Raw genomic sequence first — 6765 nt, forward strand, 5'->3', positions numbered from 1 at the left:
TATATCTAATCCCAATATTCTTCTCTTGTCTTCTGGTCTTATACAAGTAAGACCTGGACACTCTTTTTAATTTCTATTCTTTTTTTTTTTTTTTTTTTGGCCAGTCAGTCATGCACTTTATTGCCATTGCCATCTCAGACATTGACTGCATACTTGTGCAGTGGGTAGAGCCACTCTTTCTACTGCTGTTTCTTGGTCTTCAGCTTCTCTTTGTGCTTGGTGAGCTAGCAACACATGGCTCTAGTCTTCTTGGGTCGCAGGTCCAGGGGCTTGTACTTCTTTCCCTTGTAGAATTTCCTAAGGTTTTCTTTTTGAATCTGGTTAATGACAGTGAGGACACGGGCGATAGATTTGTGTACAACTCATATCTTGGAGAGCTTGTACTACTCGGCACTGCCTGTCACACTGTCCCAGCCCACTGTCCCAGCCCACACAAAGCTGGGACAGTTCCACCTTCAGATCATCCAGTTGTTTCAACAGCTCCTCCTCCTTGCCTTGCAGGTCCTGAGCCTTAATCTTGGCCATTGCTACATTGTTCATGGCTAAGGCTGCCTAGTTCAAGAGAGTTTAATTACCATTCTTTATAACTGGAATGCTTCTGAATTCTATACTATTTCACTACCCACTGTCCAGAATTATCAATGATATCCTGATGACTATTTCAGAACTCTGTATCTCATTAAGATAGGCCATTTTCAGGGCAGGCATATCATTGGTACATGCATTTAATGCCAGCACTTGGGAGGCAGACTAGGGAGATCTCTGAGAGTTTGAGGCCAGTCTAGTCTATAAAGCAAGTCTTGGACAGCCAGAGCTCTGTTACACAGAGAAAGCCTGTCTCAAACAAAACAAAACAAAGAAAAAAGTAATTTTCTGGCTGGACGGTGGTAGCACATACCATGTGTGTGCAGGAGGCCAGAAAGAATATTGGACCCTGGGAGCTATTTTATAGGCAGTTGTTGGTACTGGGAACCAAACTCAGGTCCAACCAGAAGGGGACCTGGACCCAGGTGATTAAGTTCTTTCTACTTTGGTACATACTGTCCTCTGCAGGACTTAGGGAATGCTTGGGAAGGTTGAGTTTGGATCCAAAAGTTCCCAATGTATCTTCAGTACCACTTAGGCTCTATGGCTGATTGTAACAAAAGGAGTAAACCTGTTTGTTTGTTTGTTTGTTTTTGGCTTTTTGAGACAGGGTTTCTCTGTGTAGCCCTGGCTGTCCTAGAAGTCACTCTGTAGACCAGGCTGGCCTCCAACTCAGAAATCCACCTGCCTCTGCCTCCCAAGTGCTGGGATTAAAGGCGTGCGCCACCACTGCCCAGCAAATAAACCCTTTTGTAAATGGTAAATTTGGGGATGTGCCTCAGGTGTTAACATGGATCTTTCCCTGGATTTGCACAAATGGGAGATGCCAGTGCAGGCTTGCAATTCTAGCACTCAGGAGGTAGAAGCATGAGTAATAGATCACCTTTGGTTACATGAGTTATGTAAGTGAGAACTAGGGAGGAATATCAGAAATATCAAAAGGATAGGACTAGATAGTTCATGAATTTTGGAATACCAAGGATAGAATGATCCTCAGAGAGCCTCTAGGGTCTCTAGTAACCAAGAGATTCTGATAAAGCTAATGTCTCTAAAATCTCCCCAAGGCCAGTGAGATGGCTCAGTCAGTAAAAGCACTGAATAAAGCCTGAAAGCCCTAAGTCAAATCCCAGGACCCACATGGTAGAAGGAAAGAATGAATCATGCAGGCTGTCTTTTGACCTCCACTCAAATGCTGTGGCATATACTTCTAGCCTCCACAAACAATAACAAAAATTATTTTAAGCCGGGCAGTGGTGGCTCACGCCTGTCTTTAATCCCAGCACTTGGGAGGCAGAGGCAGGTGGATTTCTGAGTTGGAGGCCAGCCTTGTCTACAGAGGGAGTTCCAGGACAGCCAGGGCTATAAAGAGAAATCCTGTCTCAAAAAACAAAAACAAAGAAAGCAAAAAAAAAAATTAAATTAAAAGATCCATCTTAAAGCTGGAAAGGTGTCACAGAGGAAGTGTGGGAAATTCAAGCAGGCAAAAGACAGACAGAATTGTGGATAAGGAGGTAGTTAGAAAGGCTTCTGGTTAGAAGAGTGGTACAGAAGCCTCCATGGGCCAAGAGAGGAATCATGTGGTTGTAAGGCACTCTGTAGAAAATTCAGGTTTAAACTTAGAATTCACTGTCCCTGGGCGCTGCATTCTGGGAGGAGCACATACCTTAGAGGACACTTGGTGGATTAACATTCAGAGGAGAAAGGGAGAGACTGATTAACATTCCTCAGACCACAGAGAATGGAACCCACCTGAAGGTAGAGAAGGCCCAGAGCACTTAGACACATTCCAGGATGGGAGGTGGTCTGGAAGCTGGGCCATTAAGGTGGTAAACCTGGGCAAATAGAAGACACTGTCATAAAAATAATGTGCTAATCTGAGTCACCTAGAGACTGGACCTGGGAAGGTCAGCCTTTGTGGTTGCCCTCGTGGACTCTATATAAAAACTGCTCCCAGCCTTTGTTTGGGGTTCTCTTGCCTACACATGAGAGAGCCCAGTGCACTGGTATTATTAAACCTCATGTTGTTGCAGCGAATCCTCTGTCTGTGTGTGATTCTGCAGGAGCACATCCCCTGGTTTAGAGTCCAACATTCCAACAGAAGTACCATTGAGAAGCAGCCAACTAGCACTCTAACAGACATTCCAGATCTGTCTGATAGAACTTACAATTACTTGCTCCCTCTCCTGCTCATATTCAATCAGAGCAGCTATCACACAGCACTATAATTATGTAATTTTATGCCTCCCCACACACACTAGAGCTCCCAGAGAGGAGCAGTCTGTGTACCATGATGGCAAGGAAGGGTTTGGGAATAAGTAAAACATACTGTAATAAAGCAGGAAAATTGTAGCCGCCCAAGGCCACAAGTCAACTGGATTCACCTGAAAGGGGGGCTGGGAATGAAAAGGGGAAGGAGGGCGAGAAGAGATGAGGCCAAGACAAAGTTCTCTGATCAAGGCCCCAAGCTTTAATGTTCAGCTCTCAATTTAAAGGGGAAGACCCAACCCACAACCCCTCCTGGTTTCAGATGGGTGGGGTAATCCATAGTCCATTCCAGGTCATGGCTGGAGATGTCTCAAGGCAAGCCCAGGGGCAGTTCTGCTGTGTTCCGGGCAGCCAAGGTGGGTAACTCCACCTAGATCCCGTCACTTGACCTTGCTGTGGCAACCAAGGTCTCTCAGTCCTGCTCGTGGGGGGGGGGGGGGAGAGTACAGAAAATAGCTTTCTATTCAAAACAAAAGAATATTCATTTTTTCCTATACAGAGAAATGGCTTGAAAACACAAGCCACAAAACAGTGGCCACAAAAAATGAATGTAGGAAAGTGGCAAAACCACTTAAGAAGTCATTGAGATGACTCTGTAGTGAGATGTTTAGGACTGAGGCTGAGAAGGTTGTTATGGCCACAAGAGTAAGAAGTAAGTCTAAAAGTCACTTGAAAGGCTAGAGAGATGGTTCAGCCAGGAAAGAAAATGGTGGTTGTTGGGAACAAGCAAAAGAAACTTACTCTAAGTACTACCATTTCGTTTTCGGGTTCCAGCTAATCATAGAGAGAAAATAAGTTCAAGATCCTAAGCCCTAGGGGAACTGAGGACTTCCCTATAGCTGAACAGGTTGTGTTGTAAACAGTTGTCTGAGGCAAGCTATCTCAAGGACAACTTCTCCATCTTGATGGCCGGGTTAAACAAGTTCACATGCAGCAGACCTGCCCCTTTGTTCCCTTATCACAAGAGCTCCGGATCTAAAGTGCAGGAGAATGAATTCAGGACCTTGAAGCTGGGTGCCCTAGATACAGCCCAGTCTCCAATGGTTACTCCCTTGTTTAACCCATAATGTCAAAATACAATGCAGTTGCCCCCAGCTCCTACCACTCGATCTGTGTTCCCATTCTATAAAAATGTACAGTATCCCTTCATGGACAAGGCTCAGATCCTAAACTGGCTGCCTCCCTGAGTGCTCAGAAAATAAAGCCTTCATTTTTAAGCTTCCCTCTCTAAAGTGAGTTTTCTCAGCTTCCACAGCGAACCCAGCAGTGGTGGCACACGCCTTTAATCCCAGCTCTTGGAAGCAGAGGCATAGCCTGGTCTGCAGAGTGAGCTCCAGGACTACAAAAAACAGATAAAAAACAGATAAAAAACCAGATAGCTAGCGTTTGATTTATAGGACCCACTTGGTGGAAGAAAACCAACATCTCCAAGATGTACTCTGACCATAGCACTCGTGTCCAACATACACAGTTGGATGTGTATGAAACACATAAGTATAATGAAAAAATAATGTCATTTGAAAAGCAGTCCATCAAATTCCTATGTGCTATGCCTGGAACATCAAGATAGGTATAGAGTCACTCCTATTGCATCCATGTATTAGATGAAATTCAGCCGGGTTAAATGGCTCTAGTTAATAATCCTAACAAAGAGGGCATTTTAAAGGACACTTGAGTCCCTCCCTTTGACTATCAGACTATTAAAACAATGGACTCCTTGCTTAGTGGTGATGGCATATGCCTTTAATTTTAGCACTTGGGAGGCAGAGACAGGCGGATTTCTGAGTTCGAGGCCAGCCTGGTCTACAGAGTGAGTTCCAGGACAGCCAGGACTATACAGAGAAACCCTGTCTCAAAAACCAAAAAATAAAAAAAATAAAAAATAAAAATCCTAGCTTTTGGGAGGCAGAGGCAGAGCCTGGTCTACAGAGTCAGTTCCAGGACAGCCAGGACTACAAAGAGACCCTAACTTGAAAAAAACAAAAGCAACAAGATTAAACAAACAAACAATGGACCCAGAGAAATTGGAATTCTCCCTTCCCTGCCTCATTGAATTCCATGCTAGAAGAAAATGGCTGAAGGGGAATATTGAATACCGGAAAGAGATTGGCAAGCTATGTTAAAGTTAGCCCTCTACGTCGACCTAAATCCTATGCAGGAAGATGGACTTGGGAAGCAGTTCGAGAGGGGTCCCTCATTCTTAACTGTCTCTCTTAGTGTGGCCACACATGAAATGAATCGCTTTCTGCTTTTCAATAGGAACTTACTCTTTTAATTGGCTTATTAAGGACAGGTGGCTTAGCCTAGCTAGTTAAGGCAGCTAAAGCATAAACTGCTACACAGAGTGAAGCAAGGATTTGTGCTCGGTTTCTAAACACTACCGGGAAGAGCTTTGCCACCCTGTGATGACATTCCAGCCAGAGAGAAGAGCACGTGGGGCGCAGGGTGTAGGAGGCTGCCTGGTCCCAGAAGCGGCCACGTTAGGACGCTCAGATGCTCCGGAAGTGGCTGAGTCAGGGGCCAACCACGGTGGTGACTCTGGCATCTGCACCTCCCGACTGGGACTACTCAGGATGACGTGGCTGGCTGACCGGAAGGGCTGAGTCAGCGCTGCGAAGCGCCTGGAGACCCACCCGCTCTGGGCCTCCGTTGTCGCTCTGCTTCACCTCAGGAGCTGAGACCAGAATCCAAAGTCACGAAGTGGTCCAAACTGCAAACACTGTATACTGGTTCAGTGGAAGCTGTCTTGTTGGTAAAGGACACGCAGTATGGTTGGGCTACTGGGCCAGGTTGAAATCCTAGCACCTGGAAAGTGGAGGAGGAGCATCAGTAGTTTAAGGCCAGCTTGAGCTAGGAGAGACTGTCAAAATCTGCAAACTTCCAAGACTGGTTAGATGAAGATCAAAGACACTTACACTTACCTGGATAGGGAAATACCATGATCAAGAAAGTGATTTCCCCAGAGTCAGGTTTTCCATTGCACTCCGTGTGTACTGACCCCGAATTCGGGGAAACTCGGTTACATAATTTGTGATGTGGGAACTACCCCCTGATTAAAAAACAAAAACGAAAGAAACTTGCCTAGGGCCAACTAGTGATTCACTTAAATCTATTCCAAAATGCAATGAACAATATCAAGGCACATACACAACAAGTTTGTTTATTTAATTTTAAATTTTACTGTAATCTCAGCATCTGGAAGGCCTAGCCAGGAGACCTGCCACAAGGTTGAAGCTACTCATTCTGGGCTACAGATTGAGACCTTGTCTCAAAAAACAAAATCAAAAACAAAAGAATCAAGATGTAGAGTCTCACCATCACTCAGGAGGTAAGAAGCAGGAGAATCAGAACCAGTGTGAGTTACATTATTGAGATACTAACTAAAAAAATTAAATTAAAAATTATAAAAGGTTAATTTTAAGAATTGCAAGAAAAATAGAAACTTGATCTCCAAGATGAAATTCAAATAGGATTAAATGTGAACATCCTTCCCTTTCTTTTTTCCTTTTTTTCTTTCTTTCTTTCTTTTTTTTTTTTTTAAGTGGGGGTTGTGACTGGGTCTCTGGCTATGAGGGGACTGACTGTATAGATCAGGCTGTCCAGAAACTCTTTCTCTTGAGTGCTGGTATCAAAGGAATGAGCCCTCACACCAAGTTAGCTATGTGTCTTTGAACAGGTGTCTTAGTTATCTCAGTTTTTCCATTTGAAAAATAAATGGGGAAAATAACACTACATTAGTTCTTGTGAGAGCTAAATGAGATTATATTTGTAAGAACTTAGAATGATGTAGTTAGTGCTTTAGAATGTTTTACTTATAAACAAATATTACTGGAGGCAGAGGCAGGTGGATTTCTGAGTTCCAGGCCGTCCTGGTCTACAGAGTGAGTTCCAGGACAGCCAGGGCTACACAGAGAA

At 44.2% G+C, this 6765-nt stretch overlaps 1 long non-coding RNA gene and 1 pseudogene across 1 annotated transcript; both read right to left on the minus strand.

The window, feature by feature from the left end:
* Nucleotides 1–134: 134 nt before the first annotated feature.
* On the minus strand, nt 135–525 carry LOC143438986 (large ribosomal subunit protein uL29 pseudogene; annotated as a pseudogene).
* A 2517-nt stretch (nt 526–3042) lies between these two features.
* On the minus strand, nt 3043–5857 carry LOC143435519 (uncharacterized). The gene is made up of 2 exons (XR_013105898.1): nt 5772–5857; nt 3043–5655 (listed from the first exon to the last, which is right to left on the minus strand). It is a non-coding gene; the product is annotated as an uncharacterized LOC143435519 (long non-coding RNA).
* Nucleotides 5858–6765: the final 908 nt, after the last annotated feature.

This window comes from Arvicanthis niloticus, chromosome 1 (assembly GCF_011762505.2).
Source record: "Arvicanthis niloticus isolate mArvNil1 chromosome 1, mArvNil1.pat.X, whole genome shotgun sequence".
Taxonomy (NCBI): domain Eukaryota; kingdom Metazoa; phylum Chordata; class Mammalia; order Rodentia; family Muridae; genus Arvicanthis; species Arvicanthis niloticus.